Source organism: Drosophila pseudoobscura, chromosome X (assembly GCF_009870125.1).
Source record: "Drosophila pseudoobscura strain MV-25-SWS-2005 chromosome X, UCI_Dpse_MV25, whole genome shotgun sequence".
Classification (NCBI taxonomy): Eukaryota; Metazoa; Arthropoda; class Insecta; order Diptera; family Drosophilidae; genus Drosophila; species Drosophila pseudoobscura.
In genome coordinates this window covers 26,747,278-26,770,060 of record NC_046683.1, presented here as the reverse complement: position 1 = coordinate 26,770,060, position 22,783 = coordinate 26,747,278, and the positions used below count along the sequence as shown (strand labels likewise).

At 43.6% G+C, this 22,783-nt stretch overlaps 1 protein-coding gene and 1 pseudogene across 4 annotated transcripts in view; both read right to left on the bottom strand.

Moving 5' to 3' along the window:
• The window catches only part of Lcch3 (Ligand-gated chloride channel homolog 3), a 423,845-nt gene that overhangs the window by 253,190 nt on the left and 147,872 nt on the right, over nucleotides 1-22,783 (bottom strand). The gene's annotated exons all lie outside the window — the stretch shown is intronic.
• On the bottom strand, nucleotides 7,234-7,886 carry LOC117184641 (60S ribosomal protein L13a-like; annotated as a pseudogene).

Genomic DNA, 22,783 nt, shown 5'->3' with positions numbered 1-22,783 from the left:
CTCACACGCCGCGCTCTTGTACTGCTCTCTGCGCATACAAGATCGGCTCGGCGGTGGAGTTGGGAAGTTATTGCGATCTCTGGCTGCGACCAGTCCAATAAATGCTTTGAAGTCGAGCACTTGTTTTATTTGTTCATAAATTACCTTAAATTTTTAAAGTAAAAAAAAATTGGAAAAAATCTTCCAAATTTTCATTGGCGCCCGAGCAGGGACATCGGCATCCAGCATTTCGTGGAAATTCGCACGACAAACCAGTGACCTTTAGTGCATCTTCGTTGTCTCGGCACATGTCATTGGTTTTTTTTGTTCTGTTGCGAATAGAGCTCTAGCTGGCTGGTTTTGTGAGACAAATTGGAGTCATCTTTAATCAACAAAAAAGAAAAGGAAAGTGTTCGGCTAATCTATGCCGAATTTACAGGTATTTAGTGCGAAAAAACTGAGTGCTAGAACCAAGCCACCATTTTGTGCGCTGTATTTCTCTATTTGGCGACTGGTCTCAATTTTTGGCACCTCGTTGAATTGGAATAGCAATTAAATAAAACACAAAGCAATCAAATAAACCAATGTGAACAGCCAGCAGCATAAAATATTTATTACATGCGGAATATTGATGAATTGAAGAAAAGTGCATTGTTGCCTTCCCTGGAGGTTCGAAAGAAGGAGGGGGTCCAAAGACCTGCAAAAATTAGCAACAGCAATGCAAAGACACGATAGGGTGATGGGCGATCTAAAGCGTGTGCGAACGGACTTTGAGGAAAAAACTATTTCGTTCGACTCTCCTCAAATTAAATGCAGACTCGGGCTGATCGAAAATTATTGTGAAAAGTTGATGGATATACAGGCAGACGTGGATTGTTTACATCCCAACAACGATCTACGAGCATCGGTCGAGGATATTTGTGTTACCACAAAGGCTCTGTACATGTCTGCACTTCCAGAACCCGAAACTCAGCGAATACAGAGGAGGGATAGGAGTAGCCAGCACCATTTATCACATCTGCCTAAAATGAATCTCCCCAAGTTTAGTGGAAAACATGCAGAATTTCAAAACTTTATAAGCCTCTTCGAGAGTTTGGTGCATAACGACCCAATATTAACAAATGTGGAAAAATTCAACCACTTACTGTCGTATCTCGTTGACGATGACATTGGGAACAGTGAAGGCGTTTCAGATCTCTGCAGAAAATTATGAGAAGGCTTTTGATAGTTTGAAGGAAGTTTACGACAAAAAATATTTGATTTTTCTGATACTGTTTCGCAGTTGTTTGACATTCCCATTCAATTCCTCTCTGCAGTCGCTAGGAAGTGAAAAAGACATAAATAGCGCCTCTGATCACCTCTCGACGCCCTTCCAGGTATCAATCCCACCTAGGGAGGACTGGGAGATGGGCGAACAAGGACCCGTAAATACGGTTCACTTCTACACTGATGGCTCAAAGCTAGACGGCCGCGTGGGAGGCGGAGTCTACTGCAGCGAGCTGAAAATCAGTCATTGCTTTAGGCTCCCGGACCACTGTAGTGTGTTCCAAGCGGAGATTGTAGCCATCAAGGAGGCCATTTCTATCGTCTCCAGTGACCTTATGTTTGTTAGCGATGTTTCTCTTGCTACGGTATCCAGAGCAAGCCCAATATCATTTCCTGAAGATCCTTACCATCCAACTCTGCCTATATCCCTATAACCCGAACTGGTTGTGCTGACAGTTCCATAGCTCCATGGCCGCATGGAGGCAAAACAAACTTTATCGATTTAGATCTATATCTCTGGCTTGTTGATTGGTCGTTTCTTTATTCATTACCGAACATATATGCAACTGTTAACTCGTTTTATAGCTCTATTTACTCCGCCCTTAATACATTTGTTCCAGATATCACTGTACCTGTATCGTCCAAGCCTCCCTGGTTCTCCAAGTATTTGGCATACTTTAAAAATAATAAATCCAGGCTCTATTAAAAGGGCCAGAAGTCGGGCTCCACGTCGGCCTTAGCTCTTTACTCCTCTGCGCACTCTCTGCAAATTTATACGCTACCTTTTTCCAAGCAACGTACTCGTCTCATATTTGCAACGCATCCGTATCTGTACCAGCTTCCTCACGCTAAAAGCATTTTTCTGCCTATTCTCGAGGAAAACGTTGTTCTGAAAGGTTTTTCATCTATTGACATATCGTTTTTTGCGGGTCCAGATAAGGTGCCAAGTTGCAATTTAAAACACTGTGCAAAGTCCGTTTGGAAACCCTTGACCTTTCTCTTCAACCTCTCCTTGGAACAGTCTTGTCTCCCAGTAATTTGGAATGAGTCCTACATCATTCCGCTTCACAAAAAAGGTTCAAGATAAAATATTGAAAGCAATCGTGGTATCGCAAAGCTTTCCGCAATCCCGAAGCTTCTTGAGTTCCTGGTCACCCGGCAACTGAAAGATCCTTGTTGCAATTCCGGAAACTCAGGCGGACTAACTGGACTCGGTATTCAGATGACGTGCGCCGCATTCTCCTTGAGTCTCCCCCAAAAGAGTTCCACGGGAGGCCCGAACCCGTGTTGTTAAAATATGTACCGACGCCTGCAGTGATGCGCTCGATAAATCCTGCCCGTCTAGTGAGACCAGAGGCCGGAAGAATCCTGAATGGTGGAATCCAAAACTGGAAGAACTCCGGAAAGCCTCCCGGAAACTCTTTAAAAAAGCAAAGACTGTGAATGTTGAGTCAACTTAGGAAAGCCAAACCTGCCTTGTGATGTAAGTTCTGCGGTGAAATCGAGAGTAACTCAGAAGCTTCGCGCTTGTTCAGAGTTCCCTCGAAGACAACACGCAACCTTGTCTACTTGAAGAAAGCCAACCAGTCTTGGAGAACGTCCAGCAATGAGTAACTAAATTTTCTCTTCCACACCCACTTCCCGGATGCGACGAAAACAGACAACTACATCGCGCCCACTTCTGTTGCCTCAAGTGCTATCCTGTACCTATTAAGTCAGGAGAACATTATCGTTGTATGACCAGAGTGAGCCGCCTACGTTGTAAAACGTTGACTTTCTGCAGAGCTGCTGCGCTCTCCCGATAAAGGGGCTCTCTGCCGCCGCCACTTCGGCAATTACCTTGATCTGCCGCCGCCACTTCGGCAATCACTTTGATCTGACGCCGTCGTCTATTTTAGTTCTATGCTAACCCCTCTGCGCATTGGTTGCATATCGATCTCGCCTAAATTCTATCTGGCCATAGCAAACAATCGGTTTCCACTAAGCCACCAAAATACGAACTATGAAGATTAAACCAAAAACTCTTTTCATTTTTGAAACACATAGGTGCCAAAAAAGCTTGGCATCTCAAACATTGGTGACCCCCCGACGTGATATAAAAACATTGCTTATTCACGTTCCGTTAAAAACACTTATTAATTATACAATATTTTGTTGTTGGGTAGTTTGACTACCAACAAATACATTTGGGTGCACATTGAAAAACAGTTTTAGTACAAATTCAGTTAGAGTGCGGCTGGAATATTTATATACATTTTCCGGTACTTTAAGCGTCGAATGTCTCATTCTCTGTGCAGCTGCAGCCGCAGTTCTTGACTTTTCGTGTCTTCCATTCTCGCTCTCGCGTTTATACATCGTCGCTTAAGCGGTATTTCATTTTCCGTTGCTGTGTCGAATTGCACAACGGTTAACATGGACAACGATCAGAATACAGGCGCGTGCGAAAATTCTGATTCCAGACTGAGTCTGTATAAGCGTAAAAGTCAGTCATTATATGATCGATTGCACAGGCTTGGCGAAACCTTCGCGGGGAATAAAATCGATAAGTTGACCGCCGCGGAAGTCGAGGTGCGCCTTGATATGTTGGCAGAAATTCGAGAGGAATTCAATAAGGCCCATAATGAATTGGAGGCTCTCGATCAAAACGAGATTGGGAGTGAGCTACGCGAAAACTTCGATATTCTTTTCATATCGTTGAAAGCTGAGTTGCTGTCTGCTGTTGAAGTAAGCCAGTCACACGCCGCTGCCCATTCTACGACTCTGCCAAGCCATTCCGGACATAGTACCATCATGGCTCACAAGCAGCGACTTCCTGAGCTGAAGTTTTCTGGTGGATACGTCGAGTTTTCGGATTTTATGGCAATTTTCAAATCGGTGATTGAAGCGAATGCGGATCTTAGTGACATCGAGAACTTCCAGCACCTTCGCTCTTGCCTCGCTGATGCGGCTTTGGATTCGGTTCGATCGTTGGATCTCTCCAGTGCCAATTATCGTGCGGCTCTGGATATACTTAATAAACGCTTTAATAACAAAAGACTTGTTTTCCAGGCACACATCAAGAAGATTCTTGGGCTAAAGAGGGTAAACTCGCCTTTTGCTAAAAGGCTTCGGGAGTTTTCAGATGCAGTCAATTTACACATGCGAGCGTTGCAGACATTGGGAACTGCTGAGGAGATTTAGGGATTCATGGTCATCAACATGCTGCTGCAGAAGTTGGATTCGAAGACGCAAACCAAGTGGGAGGAGCACACATCGTCGGATGCTATACCTACCGCAGAGGAATTCTTCGAATTCTTGCAGCAACGCTGCCAGAAAATGGAGCGATTGGAATATGCTACAGCGACACACGCTAGTAGCGATCAGGTGGGAAAAAACCATTCCTATACGCAGGTTAAGAAAACGTTTGTAGCTTCCAACTCTTCCGCCGACCCGTCTGTATGCGTCTTTTGCCACTCAGCGGGCCATGGAATATATTCGTGCCAGATATTCGTGCCAGAAATCTCTCACCGTTGCTGCGCCACAAAGAAGTGAAGAAGCTTTCCTATGCTTCAATTGCCTAAAACCGGGGCACCGGACCCGCGCATGCAATAGTGGAAAATGTCGAGTATTCGGCGGTAGGCATCATAGTTTGTTGCACTTCGATAGGATACAGCCCACAACACAAGGCTGCCCAGGTATTACTCCTCCCGATCTGGCCGTTCAACCGGACACTCTTTCCGTTGCTCAAAATTCTGCTAGCAGCTCGTCTCTACCTTCGTCTACCTCTCATGTTGCCCAAGGTCTTCACTCTGATGTCGTGCTTCTGGCTACAGCCGTGGTTCTCTTAAAGAATCGGTCTGACGTTTTAGTTCCTTGTCGTGCCATCTTAGATTCAGGATCGCAGCTGCATCTCGTCACATCCAGGTTCGCCCAGCAGCTTCAGCTTAGCAGAACTCAATCGTCTGCACTTGTGTCTGGGCTGGGCGATACCAGCGTTTTTATTGAGGGATCCACCATAAGCATTTGTATGCATTCTCGCACCTCTGCTTACACAACTACGCTTACTGTTCTCATCGCCCCCACGGTTACCGATTCTCAACCAAGTATGACAGTAAATGTATCCGATTGGAGTATTCCATCTAACATTCAGCTCGCTGATCCTGCATTTTTCAATCCTCAACGTGTTGATCTCCTCATTGGTGCTCGGCGGTTTTGGCCACGCACAATTGACCATATTCGATAGCTGAGATGGAAGCAAGGTTGGATAAAACTCTTCGTATGTTTTGGGAAGTCGAGAATTGTGTGGAGGCTGGGTTGAATACCAAAGAAGAAGACGATTGTGAAGCACATTTCGTAAGCCACCTTTCACGGTTGCCATCCGAGGAGTATGCAGTTCGTCTGCGTTTAGGAGAATCTTATGCTCAGGCTTATCGACGGTTCATCAGTCTGGAGCGAAAACTGGAGCGTAATTCCACACTCAAGGAGCGGTATTCCGCCTTTATGAGGGAGTACATTGATTTGCATCATATGCACCAAGTCAACCCTGATTCCCGTAGCCTCTGCAAATATTTCTTGCCTCAGCACTGTGTCCTAAAGGAGGACAGTACGACGACAAAACTCCGTGTCGTTTTCGATGGATCCGCAGCTTCATCAAGTGGGTATTCTCTAAATGATGTGATGATGACAGGCCCTGTTATTCAGCATGCATTGTTTAACATATTTATTCGCTTTCGAATATATCCAGTCGCTCTCACTGGGGACATTTGTAAAATGTACCGCTGCGTACGAGTGTCTCCACCCGACAATTTGTATCAGTGCATCCGAGGTTCAAGTCTACACATTAGACACCGTCACATACGGGACGAGGGCTGCATCATTTTTAGCGGTGCACGCAATGCACCAGCTGGCCATCGACGAGGGTGAGTCCTACCCTCTTGGCTCTGCTGCTCTGCGCCAGGAGTTTTACGGGGATGACCTTATTTCGGGCGGTAATTCGGTCACACAGGTCATGGACAAGATGCACTAAACATCAGCTTTACTGTCCCGTGGTAATTTTAAACTTAGGAAATGGTGCTCCAGTCGCCGGAAGTACTTGAGGGTACCCCTGAAGATGACATAGAGAAGTTCCTTAAGTTTAATGATGGAAGCGACATAGCCAAAACTCTCGGCTTCGGATCAGGTGCTTTTTGCTTTGTCCGCACTGGACACAAACTCAAAGCCATCAAAGCGGTCAGTTTTATCTACAATTACGGGGTTCTATGACTCTCTTGGATTGATAAATCCAGTCATTGTCAAGTGCAAAATCTTTCTTCAGCAGCTTTGGAGTGAAAATTTGGATTCAGATGAAAGCCTACCCTCAGCGTTGCATTCAACTTGGATGGACTTGAGAAATAGTTTGGCAACCATTTCTCGGATCTCATTTCCTCTCTTGGTTCTTCGTTCTAGTGTGGCTACAGAAGTTCACGGATTCTGTGATGCCAGCTTAGAAGCATATGGCGCTTGCGTGTATGTCGTGTCCAGGGAAGCCCAGTCTTCGAGCCAAGTTTTGTGCTCAAAGTCGCGAGTGGCGCCGCTAAAGACTATATCGATTCCTAAGCTGGAATTAAGTGGAGCCCATTTGCTTGCGAAAATCATGCAGAATGTAAAGGACATGGGAATCTTTACAGGTCGGTTCTATTGCTGGTCGAATTCGTCAACAGCATTATCTTGGATTAGGGACGAGCCAGCTAAATTTCAAGTTTTCGTGGCAAATCGAGTGGCATCAATTCAGGAGTTGACGGCAGCCATGGAATGGCGCTATGTTCCCACATCTTTAAATCCTGCTGATATTCTCTCGAGAGGATCGCTTCCCAGCCATCTTATCCAGTCAGAGCTATGGTTTCACGGCCCATCCTTTTTGCTAGGCTCCAAGGATAAGTGACCTGTATCTCCTGCTAACGACATAGCAAATTTTGGAGCTTCGCAAGAGAGTATTGCTAATCACGTCTCCACATGCCGATCTCACGTCCGGATGTTGTTTTATTCCCTTTAAAAAACTGCTACGCATCTGCCGGTGTTTTTGTTGTCCTTAAACCTCGTGGCCATAGGGTTTGATGATTTGAAGGGCCAAGCTCCTTGGCAATGTTTTCACGAGCTTGAACAGTCAGCTTCTTCAGCTCGCGGTTGTGCTTGAGTTTGACACGCAACTTGACTTTGCGGTTACGCTCCAGGCTCTTGATCACATCCAGGTAGTGCCAGCCAACCTCGTGCGACAGACGGCCGACCTGGCAGTACTTGCGGTCGGAGCGCAGTGTCACCACACGCATAGCGATGGGGACAACGACGCGGCGACGCTTGGCGTAGGGCGATGGGATGCCATCAAACACACGCAGACGAGCGAGTGCAGCCTGGTCACGCTTAGTCTTGTGTGGGATAATACCTCTGACCGCCTTGTAGAAGATCCTGGACGGGGCACGGAAGTGGAAGGGACCACGAGCTGGGTTGACGTTGCAACGCTTGCGCAAGTAGGCCAAGAACTTCATTTTGTTTCTGTAGAAAAGGCCAGAGAGGTTCATCCAGACGGCCAAGCAAATGGCCGCGACCATCAATAACAACGGTCCTATTCGTTAAACCAGTCATGTTTAAGAACCGCACGGAAAGAAAGCGGAAACTGCGTTGACAGTTCGACAGAGTGACTTCATGCAAATTCATTCTTTCGCATGCAGCGCACATTCGCCTACATGCATAAATTTATACATCGTCTTAGGCATCCAGGACTTACCGTTTCTGATATTCGGCAAGGAACGCATCTTCTGATTCGACACATTCAGCTGGCAAAATTGTGGATGGACATAAAGGAGATTCGGCGCAATGGTCAAGCCCCCATGAGCAAGTCCTCGAGCCTGACCTAACGAAGCTGAACTACAATCGTCTGGATGGCTGGAAGCGGGTCACCCATTTACAACAAATACTTTGGAGCCGTTGGCGCGAACAGTATCTCACTCTTTTGCAAGTGCGCGCGAAGTGGCGTACCTCCGCGCAAAACATTTGCAAGAACGATCTCGTTCTGGTGAATGACGAAAATCTTCCTCCAATGCGTTGGCCACTGGCTAGAGTGGTCGAGGAAACATCAGGAGGGCCGTCACTCGACTTTGTTTGCTGCCCCTTAAGGAATCTGTTGAGAGACTAGCTCCCAAAGGGGGGAGTATGTTCGGGCCAGCCGCCGAAGAATAACCGTAACTTTAAGCATTATTGTTGTATGAGCAGAGAGAGACGCCTTTGTTGTAAAAATTTGACTTTCTGCAGAGCTGCTGCGCTCTCCCGATAAAGGAGCTCTCTGCCGCCGCCACTTCGGCAATCACTTTGATCTGACGCCGTCGTCTCTTTTAGTTCTATGCTGACCCCTCTGGGCATTGGTTGCATATCGATCTCGCCTAAATTCTATCTGGCCATAGCAAAAAATCGGTTTCCGCTAAGCCACCAAAATTAAATACGATTAAATAAAGATTAAACCAAATTCTCTTTTCATTTTTGAAAAACATAGGTGCCAAAAAAGCTTGGCATCTCAAACAGGATCTACGAGAAAGTCTTCTCCCACGGGAATATCCCTGACACTTGGCTTCAGACCAAAGTCGTATTCATTCCTAAGGCAGGCAAGCCCTCGCACACTTACCCAAGGACTTCACAACCATAAGTCTCTCGCTTTTTCTTTTGAAGACAATGGAACGGAATTTTTGATTTCCGGACGGTTAGCCTCATCAATCAGATGCTACCATGCAGGACAGTTGAGGTATCACTGGGCACTGGACGTCAACGTTGACCAGGTTTTAAAGCACACCGTAGGGCGGAGTCTTGTAACCCCTCCTAGGAGCATAGCAGTGAACGAACTGCTGTGGGGCTACCCCCACAGAGAGGGGAGCGGTACCAGGGCAGAACAACGCGTGGTAGCGTATGCGGATGTTGTTTCCTTAGAATTTCTGGTAGACCTTCACAAACGCTATGTGTGTGCACGTACTCTCATTAAGATTTCAAAACTGGCAGACAAATGCGGACTAGGTTAACCGACTAAAACGGAACTAGTGCACTTCACTAGGAAGTGCAAGATTCCGATACCCCAAAGCTCTGTAGGGAAGCGCTTCGGCTTCTCGGAGCGCCTTTCCTCACGGACATTTCGGACCTTTCCGAAACCAACCCAGGTGTTCGGTCAAACTCCTTTAAGGAACAAGTATTCAAATGACCCTCGTAAAATAGAGAGCCTACGCTCACTTTTTGTAATTACTCTCACCATAATTTTACTAAATTCACCACTGTATTCTCTCTCTTATGCCCAGTACTCAAGCACTAAGATTTGTAATAAATAGTTATTCCCTAATACTCAACTGGATCGATCGACTTTTCTCTTTCTTGAATAGACTTTGATTCGTTTGCAGAAAAAACTAACACACCCCCATCCGTGAATTAACATTAATGCGGAAAACGCTCCGTGTACAAACATTTTGGCGCCCAACGTGGGGCATGTGTGTTATGTTAATTCTTCTGTGAACAATTAAACTAATCGCAATCTACAAAGACAACAATTACAACATTCGCTCGTCTCGCAGCTGCAATCGAAAGTTCCGAAAACCGTATCAGAATTGTTCGTCTAGATCGCGGGATCGTTGTCCTCGCCTTGCTCTCGCCGTTCTCGCTTAATTTTATCATTCGCTTGTCACCCACAACGCATTCAACGGCGCTTGCATTCTCGGTTCGTTCGCTTTGCAGCTACCTGCTTTGGTCCATCGATCAACGCATTCTTTTCTATTGGAATTCCACCGCTTCACTTTCGTTTTGCTTTCGTTGCCGCTGCTGGAACTTTTGCTTTTGCTTTCACCGTTGGATTTGTGCTCTAGCTGCTACTGCTTGCTGCGTTTTTTGTTGTTGTTATTTTTGGAAGCTCTAGTTCTGTGTCAGCGTAATTACACTACACAACAAAATGACGACGCTCGAAGACTTAAAACGCCAACGGAGCAATATAAAACGAAATATAACTCGGATCAAATCTGTGGTAGACGCTAAATCGGAAACCCCGATATGCAAAGATGAGCTTCGCTATCGGTAGAACATCTTAGAAACGTATTTCAAGAATGTTTTAAATGTCCAAGCTAATATTGAAGACCTTAGTCCGAATGATGAAGGACGGGCAGATTTGGAGGATACATACATAGCAATCAAGCTAGCCATAAAGGAAAAAATGGGAGGAGATCTGAACGCCAGCATTGTTGCGCCGGACTACCACCCACCGCCAGTGAAGTCATCGTTACCAAGGTTGTCGCTACCCACTTTCGACGGAACATATGCAAACTATAAGAATTTCATTCACTCGTTCGAGCAAATTGTTGTGCGTGAGTCTGGATTGTCTAATATAGAAAAGTTAAATTATTTACTGACCTGCCTCACGGGGCCGGCATTAGATACAATTCTGGCATTCCAGGTTACAAGCGAAAACTATCCGAAGGCCCTAGCAAAACTCAAAAGCCGTTTTGATAATCCTACTCTTATATTTTTAGAAGGTATTGAGGCATTGTTTGTATTAAGCTCGCTGGAGTCCATCGGCAAACCTGAGAACATTGTTCTCGCTATGGTTATATATATTATAATGGAAAAGTGTGATCAGCAAGCTCGGAACAAGTGGAAGGAATCGCAGGACTACAAAACTCTACCAACCTGGCTAGCATGCACACAGCTTTTGGAACGCCACTGTCAGTTTCTCATTCGTCAGGAAACTCGGCTGCTACTTCGTCACAACGAAAGGCTGAATCCAATAAGTCAAATCGTCATTCTAATCACCAAATAAACTCGTCGTTTGCTATCACTAATCCGTCTTGTACACTTTGTTCTAGTTTTGGCCATAAGATCTCTAATTGCGCTCAGTTCAAGGCTATGAACAGCAACCAACGGTACGACAATGCAAAATGCCTCGGTCTCTGTATCAATTGTCTTGGAAATGGTCATAGAGTGACGCAATGTTCATCGACTCATCGTTGCCGATCCTGTAATCGGAATCATCATTCATCTTTGCATCACTCTCAGCCGCAACAGCCACCCCAATCATCAGCAGGACAATCTTCAACTACTGAACCGGTACTCCAACCAGCGCAACCCTCCTGGCAAACGGCTCATCAAGCTGCTTCACACTCTCATATGGAGATCGCAGCAGATGATCAAATTTTGTTGGCAACAGGTATGGTTTTGGTAAAGGATGCCACAGGTGAATACAAACTCGGTAGAGCGTTGCTTGATTCATTTTCTCAGGTCAATTTTGTAACCGAAACCTTTGCACAAGAGCTTCGCCTTCGTCGCGAAAAAAACACACCACCTTACTAGTTTGAAGGCTCGTACGACTACCTCTATTAAGTCACGTACTTCCGGCTATCAGCTCACTCTCCAGTTTGGAATTACATCCCATATTGCCTACCAGCCAGATAGTGAGACCGACATATCGAATTGGAACCTACCAGCCAACACTCCATTGGCTGACGAAGCGTTCTATAGGACTAAACGTATTGATTTGTTACTGGGGACCGAAGCCTTCTATGGAGCTCTAGCTGTTGGCCAGATTCGCATTGGTCCAAATCTTCCCACTTTGCAGAAGACTCTTTTTGGTTGGGTTGTTGCTGGGAGGTACCAGCGGCAATATAACAGACAGCCACCATTGTGCTTGGCGACTGTAGAAGAGTCGATCGACAAGAATTTGCAGCAATTATGGAAAGTGGAAGCAATGGTCTGCTTACTATGTCAACGAATTGCGATCGCGCACGAAGTGGACAGCACCCTCAACGAACCTCACCGAGGGCACGTTGGTCATCATCCATGAGGACAACCTGCCACCGCTACGCTGGAAACTAGGACGAGTGCAGTCTACTGTGCTTGGGAAGGATGGACTTGTACGGATGGTGCACCTCCGCACTGCAAATGGAACATGTTGCAGGCCAATACACAAGTTGGCAATTCTTCCGGTGGGTTGAAAGGCCGCTTCCGCTTTCAACGGGGCCGGGATGTTCGGTCAAACTCCTTTAAGGAACAAGTATTCAAATGACCCTCGTAAAATAGACAGCCTACGCTCACTTTTTGTATTTACTCTCACCATAATTGTACTAAATTCACCACTGTATTCTCTCTCTTATGCCCAGTACTCAAGCACTAAGATTTGTAATAAATAGTTATTCCCTAATACTCAACTGGATCGATCGACTTTTCTCTTTCTTGTATAAACTTTGATTCGTTTGCAGAAAAAACTAACACACCCCCATCCGTGACACACACTCTCCGTGTACAAACACCAGGGATCCTATCGAAATTCATCCAAACCACCGGATGGGACTGTCCTTAATATGCAAAAGCTTGCTCTCCGCGTTTTAGGCAGTGAGATGGAGCACACTCCAATGTGGAAATACAACGGACGTTCATCCCGTCTCCCCAGCTACAGCTATAATTTTTGAGATATACGTTTTATAGTGAGATCTAACAGGAGTGCGGATACTAAATTTGGTTACTCTAGCTTCAATAGTCTCTGAGATTTGGGAATATCCCCAGATTTTCATTCTTTGCGGGGGCGGAAAGGGGTGTGGCGAAATTTTGAAACAAACTCGTCTCGGTCCGATATATTAGGATTGTGGATACCAAATTTGGTTGCACTAGCTTTTATAGTCTCTGAGATCTAGGTGCTAATGTTTTACTCTAAGCAAAGCCGCCTATGCTACGTGTGTGTTAGAGAGAGACAAGGCGAGAAAAAATGAAATTGTTTTCTTGATGCTGGCTATAATAATAATACGATCCAATTCAGATTCTGCAGTCTAAAATATGTGGTCATTCTCTACGATTCTGCGTTTTTGGTTTTCTCGTATCTTTAAAATTGTGGATGCCACAGATTTTCGCCCTTTGTGGGGGCGGAAGTGGGCGGGGCAAAGTTTTGAAATATTTTTGTAGCAGTGACATATCACAGAAGTCTGGATCCAAAACATCGTTGCTCTAGCTCTTATAGTCGTTGAGCATTAGGCGCTGAAGTGGACGGACAGACGGACAGACGGACGGACGGACAGACGGACAGACAGACATGGCTCAATCGACTCGGCTATTGATGCTGATCAAGAATATATATACTTTATGGGGTCGGAAACGATTCCTTCTGGACGTTACACACATCCACTTTAACCACAAATCTAATATACCCCAATACTCATTTTGAGTATCGGGTATAAAAACAAAGTCTGATCTCCAAATTCATACTGGCCACTACCTGGAATTACGTCGTTCAGGTGTATGGGATTGCCTCCAAGACTAACCTTGCGAGGATCATGACATTCCAGAGTAAATTCGCATTTCAAGGTCGATTTAGTAATAGTAAGTACGTTAAGATCTTTTCCATCAATCATAGTAAGGAAAAGTTCAAAATTGACACTAATGTTTTTTTCTTCGTTGACTTTATGTACAAACGGTCTTATATTTAAAATCTGATTCTTAATATCACTTACAGTGAATTTATTAGTTTCGAAGATTCCTTGGCTTATTTAAATAATATAGGACGGCAATAATGAGCAGACGAAGGTCGAGGATTTCTCCAATATTCCGATGTATCCGACTTAAGCCACAGTGGTACAAGAGAAGCCATAAAAATGTTAGAATCTGTAATAGTTTTATCGTCTGTGGATATTGCTTGTTTATATTCACTTTGCCCAGAAGATCCATCACAGCCCCATTGCTGATCAATGTGAGATTTGGTGGCAGACTATCAATTTTATGGTGAGGTAAGTGTTTAATGAGCCGTTTCGTATGGATGCCACAGATTTTCGTCTTTTGTGGAGTGGAAGGGGGTGGGGCGAAATTCTGAGATATACTTTTTATAGTGCGATCTAACAGGAGTGCGGATACCAAATTTGGTTACTCTAGCGTTAATAGTCTCTGAGATTTGTGGATACCCCCAGATTTTCGTCCTTTGCGGGGGCGGAAGGAGTGTGCCGAAATTTTGAAACTAGCTCGTCAAGGTCCGATATCTCAAGAGTGTGGATAACAAATTTGGTTGCTATTGCTTGTATAGTCTCTGAGATCTAGGCGTTAATGTTTTACGCTAAGCAAAGCCGGCTATGCTACGTGTGATTTAGAGAGAGACAGGGCGAGAAAAAATTAAATTTTTTTCTTGATGCTGGCTATAATAATGATCCAACGATCCAATTCAGATCCTTCAGTCTAAAAGATATGGTCATTCTCTACGATTTTGCGTTTTTGGTTTTCTCGTATCTTTGAAATTGTGGATGCCACAGACTTTCGTCTTTTGTGGGGGCGGAAGTGGGCGGGGCGATGTTTTGAAATATTCTTGTAGTAGTGACATATCACAGAGGACTGGATCCAAAACATCGTTGTAAAACATTTGTTGTAAAAGTGGATGTGTGTAACGTCCAGAAGGAATCGTTTCCGACCCCATAAAGTATATATATTCTTGATCAGCACCAATAGCCGAGTCGATTGAGCCCCGTCTGCCTGTTCGTCCGTCCGTCTGTCCGTCCCTATCAGCGCCTAGTGCTCAAAGACTATTAGAGCTAGAGCAACGACATTTAATACATATCCGGACTTCTATGATATGTCACTGTTACGAGAATTTCAAAACTTTGCCCCGCCCACTTCCGCCTCCACAAAAGGCGAAAACATGTGTCATCCACATGTCATCTCTCTGTGTCATGTCTTTTAATAATAGCGGCGTCTGCCGGAGGAGAGCCATACTGACTAAGTATCGGGTATAAATGTAGAGTTCCGGGTTCCGTTTGTTTGAGGTGCTTGAATTTCTAAATATCTCGAACAATTTGTATTATTCATTGTCATTTTAAAAATTGTATTCACTAATGTTGGCTTATACGCAACTGAATCCTTTAAAAGTAAAAATAAGACTATAGAGCTGCGGTAAAAATTAGTTCAGTAGATACACATATATAGGTACCACCCTTTGACATAATAAAAAGCACGTTACAAAACCGTTTATCTTCTATACTGATTAACCTGCCACAACCTGACACGAAAAACGGTCATAATATGATTTTGCATGGGATTTAAGAGCTGTGACGGCCGATTTTGAGTGCTTATATCTTCGAAACTAAAAGTCTGAGACGGTCGGGGAACTCAACAAAATCCAGTAACATTAAGATATTAAGTTTTGTGAAAAAAACAATTCTCTTTAAAAACCTAATTTCGAGCTGCGGATATTTAACTGGCGCAGTCGGTATGATTTCTTTAGTGGTCAGCTTGTGTAATTTTAATTATTGTGATCACGTAATCCCGGAATAGTTAATATATTTAGTTAATGTGAAATCCGCCAAAGAATCTATGTGCTACGAGCACACACGATTAGCAAACTAAAATTAAGTGAACGGAAGAAAGCTGAAGTAGTGAATCACCAAGAACAGTGAAACACCAAAAACTAAAAATCAAAAACTTGCAAGTGAACTAAAAATAAGTTCAAAACTGCAGAAAAAATCAAATAAAACCCAATCAACACAACCACAACATGGCGTTACCACCACTAACACTGAGTGAAATCCACCTGAACCAGGCACTTCTGTTGATCCGGCAAATACCCGCCTATGACAGTTCAACTAGACAGCTGAGCTCGTTTATCAACAGAATCGAATATGTTCAAGGAGTAGATCTGACGGAAGATATTCGCCAACAAAGAATCCTCTTTGAAGCGACTGATATCCAGCTAACAGAAGAGTCCCAACGCATATCACAAATGGTACAGCGTAACACGTGGCACGAATTGAAGACGGCGCTGATCAACGAGATCAAGAATGAAGAACTAATGAAGAACTATTACGACAACTATACTCCACCAGATTCAACGGCAGTCTTCGTAAGTTTAACCGAGGAGGACCCTATATAAACATTAATATTAATAAAAGAATATTAAGGTGTATCGCTGAATCGGGATCATCGATTAACATCATGAAAGACAACTACTCAGATTCCGATATAAAAGACGATAACCTTACAGTCCATACCATCAATGGACCTGTCCGCTTAACAAAAAGTATAACGATGTACGCTAACAAAACATGTCCGTCCGAACAAAAGTTCTACATTCACAACTTTTCCGAAAATTACGTCTTGTATAGCTGCAGCGAAGTTATTCCATGGTATGTAGAACCAGCGAAGAGTCGAACCATATTTTGGCGTCTATTTATATCGTGCTCTTACATCCCACCGTCCTCTGAATTTTCAACCTACATGCTTATGTAGTCCTCGGAGATTTCAATCTTCCAAATATTTCCTGGTCTCCATCCGAAAACTCCAACCAGATGCTCCCAATCATGCAGCACGATTTCGTTGATTCTCTGTCCGACTCATCATTGGGTCAGCTAAACGGCATATGCAATAGCATAGGTAGGATTTTAGACCTTGTATTTACTACCGACTCAACAAACATTCTAGTCCACAGAGGCTCCCCTCTATCTTTTCCCGAAGACCCTTACCATCCCACCCAAGAAATTGATGTCCGCTGCCTTCTCATGGTCCCACCAAATCCTGCATAAAGCCTTCGGCCATATTTTTCTTCAAAAGGGCTGGTTTTATCTCTCTGAATAGCGCACTTTCTCTGATAGATTGGTCATTCCTCGACGACTTCCATGAGATCGAGCGCGCCACTAACGCATTCTACAGCACTCTTTTTTCCATCTTTCCTACCTTTGTTCCATTAATTTCACCTCTCAGAAATCTTTCTGCCCCTATTTGATTCACTCCGCGGCTAATAAACCTAAGGAATATAAAAACTCGTTTATATTAGAAATTAAAACTGTCTGGGTCGCAGTCAGATTTGTCTAGTTATTCAGTTGCAAAATCAAAATTTTCAATTTGTAAGTCCCAATGCTATAACAGTTATTTGGCTAAATGCAAGCTCAACTTTAAACGAGATCCTAAACAATTCTTTAAGTTTGTTAACTCTAAACGTAATTCTTCACAATATCCCTCTTCTTTACAATTAAATGGTACTTATGCAGATAACAATTCCAATATTGCTAACCTATTTGCTTTATTTTTTCAACTTTGCTACTCTGCTCAGTCTAATAAGCTTCCTTCTATTCTCGCTTCACCCAACGACTATCCAGCCTCGCACTCATATCCTATTCCTCTAAATAGTTCAAGTTGTATCCATCCCCCCTTTATTGATTATGATGGCCTTTTAACTAATTTAAAATCGTGCAAATGTTCTTTCTCCACTGGTCCTGACTGACGGTCCAGCGTGACTAGGGCGCTGCGTAGCCAGTGCAAATTGATTTGTTTCTTTTGGCTATAAAAATGATCTGATCTGATCCAGATTCCGCAACCAAATAGATATGATCATTATCTATGATTCTGCGTTTAGTTTTCTCGAATCTGCAATATTGTGGATGCAACAGATTTTCGTCCTTTGTGGGGGCGGAAGGGGGTGGGGCAAAATTTTTAAATATACGTTTTATAGTGAGATCTAACAGGAGTGCGGATACTAAATTTGGTTACTCTAGCGTTAATAGTCTCTGAGATTTGTGAATATCCCCAGATTTTCGTCCTTTGCGGGGGCGGAAGGGGGTGTGGCGAAATTTTGAAACAAACTCGTCTCGGTCCGATATATTACCAAATGGATACCAAATTTGGTTGCTCAAGCTTTTATAGTCTCTGAGATCTAGGCGCTAATGTTTTACTCTAAGCAAAGCCGGCTATGCTACGTGTGTGTTAGAGAGAGACAGGGCGAGAAAAAATGAAATTGTTTTCTTGATGCTGGCTATAAGAATAATACGATCCAATTCAGATTCTGCAGTCTAAAAGATGTGGTCATTCTCTACGATTCTGCGTACGGACGGACGGACAGATTGACAGACAAACATGGCTCAATCGACTCGCCTATTGATGCTGATCAAGAATATATATACTTTATGGGGTCGGAAAGGATTCCTTCTGGACGTTACACACATCCACTCTTACCACAAATCTAATATACCACAATACTCATTTTGAGTATCGGGTATAAAAAGGGGTCGGGACGTCTCAAACTACCGTTGTATCTCAAATTTATATGCCATTCCTAAACTCTTCGAACAAATTATTACTTCTCAGCTTCAACACTTTTGTAGTTCCATGTTATCAGAATCACAGCACGGATTTGTAAAACGTCGCTCAGTTTCGTCTAAACTCCTTGAATTTTGCTCCCATGTAACTGCCGGATTTGCAAAGCAATGTCAAACTGACGTAGTTTATACTGATTTTAGTAAAGCTTTCGATTCAGTTAACCACAATCTCCTCATCCACAAACTATCTCTATAAGGATTTCAGACTAAGCTTCTTTTTTGGACTAATGCGTACCATTGCAATCGTTCTCAGCGTGTCTGCTTCCAATCTTCTCTTTCTAAAGCAGTTTTGTCTCTTCGAGTGTGCCACAATGTAGCCATCTCGGGCCTTTATTTTTTAACCCCTTTATTAACGATTTTCCCCAAGTTTTAACTAATTCACGAGTCCTAATGTAGGCTCATGCATGTATGTATATGTATGTCAAGCTATGTTTTTCCCACAGCGATCCGGTGTCCCCGTTATTTCTTCAATCGGATCTCGATGCTCTCAACAATTGGTATATTATTAACGCTCTACCTCTTAACATTTCCAAATGTAACGTCATGACCTTCCATCACAACAAGCCTTACCTTTTTGACTTCACAATTAACAACATTTCCTTGGAAGGCCTGTACAAAGTTAAGGATTGAAACATTATCTTCGTACCTAACTTATGTTTTAATTCTCATATATCCGCTATTTCAAATAAAGCCAAAGGAGTCCTTGGCTTTATCAAAAGATGTTCGAGGTAATTTTCTGACCCCTATACCACTAAACTACTCTACTTTTCTCTTGTACGGCCTATCTTGGAATATGGTTCCTGTATCTGGTCTCCCCATTACCAAAAATATTAAGATATGCTCTAGACCGTTCAAAAACAATTCCTTATCTTTGCCCTGGGACCCTTCTCGTCATCTTCCTTCTTATGAGAGTCGGCTGCGTCTCATTGACTTTCACTCTCTTGCAAGCAGTAGGACTTGTCATGGTATTCTATTTCTCCACGAACTTCTCCTAGGCGAGGTTGATTCCCATTAGCCTTATCCTCTGCATCTTCCTCTCTGTCCTTCGAACTACTCTGACCATGAATCTTTCCGTAGCCTTTGCCGCGACTACAATAATGTTTCCATCTTTTTTCCTTTTATACTTTTGCTTCCAAAGTAAACTCTTCTTTAATGAATAATTTAAGTGAACTTTATTTTGCCTTGTATTGTGTTACGGAGCTTTCCAGTAGCAGATAGTTTTTATGATTTGTACATTTCTATTTTTACACAGTTTAACTGTCCATAGTTAAACTCTAAACATTAAAAATTAAACATTAAAAATTAAAAACATCCTATTGCAACCTTCCCACGCCGACGAATCGCCCACGGCGATGAATTCCTCATTCGAATCAAATTTCTGTCCGGCGAAATAAAAAAGTCACACGCGGCCAAATCAATGGACAAGGCCGCTGAAAATTTTGACAGTTTTTGTTTTATTTGCAATACTGGCACCATTGGGCGGTGAGGCTTAGTGCTTATCGGACCACCCTCGAAGCTTAGGTATGTTAGAAATGGCTGGAATCAACTTTACAATTCTGAAAAGCTAACTGCAAATTAATTTGTTCCTTTGGGTATAAAAATGATCCGATCTGATCCAGATTCAGCAATCTCATAGGTACGGTCATTCTCTATGATTGTGCGTTTTTAGTTTTCTCGTATCTTCTGTATTGTGGATGCCACAGATTTTCGTTCTTGGTGGAGGCGGGATGAAATGGGGCGAAATTTTAAAATATGCGTTTTATAGTGAGTACTAACAGAAGTGTTGATACCAAATTTGGTTACTCTAGCCTTAATATTCTCTTAGATTTGTAGATGCCCCAGATTTTCGTCCTTTGTGGGGGCGGAAGGGGATGTGGCAAAATTTTGAAACTAACTCGTCAAGGTCCGATATCACAGGAGTGTGTGGATGAAAATTTAGTTGCTTTAGCTTTTATAGTCTCTGAGATGTAGGAACTCATATTCTGCAACAGACCAAGCTGACCATGAAACCTGTGTGTTAGATAGACACAAAGCGAGAAAGAATGAAATTGTTTTCTTGGTTCTGGCTATAATAATTATACGACCTTGTTCAGATTTTGCATTCTAGAAGTCATCCTCTACAATGAGGCGGTTTCTGTTTTCTTGTATCTTTCAAATTGCGGATGCCACAGATTTTCGCCTTTTGTGGGGGTGGAAGAGGGTGGGGCAAAGTTTGGAAATATACTTTTAACAGTGACATATCACAGAAGTCCGGACATAAAATGTCGTTGCTCTTATAGTCTTTGAGCACTAGGCGCTGATAGGGACAGACAGACGGACGGACGGACAGACAGGCGGGGCTCAATCGACTCGGCTATTGATGCGGATTAAGAATATATGTATATACATTTTGGGGTCGGAAACGATGCCTTCTGGACGTTACACACATCCAATTTCACTACAAATCTAATATACCAGAATACTCATTATGAGTATCGGGTATAAAAACAAAGTTCACATATCATCCGTTCTCTTTCGTAGTGATCAGACGTGTTTTTGTTTTGCGCTCCGCATTTTTCCTTTTGTTTCGAATAAACAGCCGGAGTTTTCCTAACTAAATTCTAAATATACTTTCTAACCAGACAACAATCTGGAAACCTATTCATTTACGCGAGTGCATGCCTTTTGATTTGTGTTAAAATATTATTTAACTTTTTATTTTTCGGCGTCGGCTTGTGTTGTGTTGTGTTGTTGCAGTGAGTGAGTATTGCATTGCAGTCCGCTCTCGTCTGGTAGCTTTTGTTGTCTTATCACTCTCTCGCTATCACCTCAACCTCAATAACTGTTCTTTCTCTCTCGCTCTTTCAACTTTCTGAGCAATAGCGCTCTCTGCCTAGTAGCTCTCGCTATAACCGCTCTCCACTCTGCTCTCTTTTTTTTCTTACCAATTCCGCAACTCAACTCTGGCACATTGGTCTGATACCAATTTGTTTTGGAAATTTTTCATTTTTTTGATTTTAATTTTTCTTTGCAAATTTTCTTAAGAAAATATTTGAATAATAAAAATAAAATGGAATTCGCTGTGGTCTGCGCCAAAAAAAACCTGCAAGAAGCAGATCACTCACGATCAGCCGAATGTCCCCTGCTGGCTCTGCGACAGCGTAGTCCACGCAAAATGCGCGGGATTTTCTGGCCTCGTGAGCGATGCCATAGCCAAACGTAATGGCTTGCATTACAGTTGCGAGGCATGCCGTGCGGTGGAGAAAGACATGGTGGCTTTCATGAGGCAGACGCGGAGTGGCTTTAAGGAGCTGACCGTTGGTTTCAAAAACCAATACGATCGGCTCCTAGCCATGGAGGCTCAGTTTAGCGGTTTAAAACTGCTGAATGAGTCTCCGAGGCGCAAAAAGGTCACTTCGCGGGATCTGCAAGTGCCAACCGTCACTCAGCCGTGTGCCGCCGAAAAACTGACTCCGACCACTCCAAGTGTGCAGGAGTTGATCTCGTTTGCCACTCCAAAGGCAACGACAGCTGCTGGCGATGCATATTCGGTAGCCGAATTCATCGCCTCGGAGAATGTGCAGCCAAGTACGTCTGCTGCGTCCGTGTCCGTGGTGTCCGCAAGTTCACTAGTTGTCCCGTCTATCCCGATCCCACCAGTAAATAGACGTTCCGGACCTCCGGATATTGCCACCACAGGTACTAGACCTGCGGTGACTAAACAACTGGTGGGAGTCCCACCAAAACGACAAGTTTTTGTTTCACGGCTGGCCCCTGACCTCACATCTAATGATGTAACTGCTTTCATTCAATGCAAAATAAAAGCCGTGGGTTTAAAGGTGGAGAAATTTAACTTCTCTTATGCCAGGGAGATAGCGTCGTTTAAGATAAGCATCTCCCCAACTCAATTTGACACCATTTGCTCCACCAAATTTTGGCCGGAGCATTTGGTGGTGAAGGAGTTTAAGGCTAAGAAGAAGAATAGGCCCCCCATATAGCTTCCAAATCTTTCCAGCGTGCCACCCTCAACCTCAACTTCCTCTTCCTCAACTTCCCGTCTTGCTCCAACCTTTCCAAAAAACTAACTTCTCTTTTAGTAACCTATCAGAATGTAAGAGGCTTGCGTAGTAAGCTCAGCATTCTTTTCCGGGATAGTGTTGCATTTGCTTCCCACGTTATTGTGTTTACTGAAACCTGGTTAAAGCCGGACATTCTTAGTTCCGAGGTTTTGGCAGGTCGGTACACAACTTTTAGAAAGGACCGTTCGTCTCGACGTGCAGGAGGGGTTCTAATTGCAGTGGACTCTTACTTCACGTCAGAACACTTCACAGTCCAAGTTTAACAGGAACTGGAATTCCTGTGTGTAAAACTGATTCTTCCCGCTTTCGCTATATTCATTACTTGCTCGTATATCCCACCTTCTTCGGATATTTTAATTTATGAGCAGCACTTGTCCGCTTTAACCGCTGTTGCTTCCT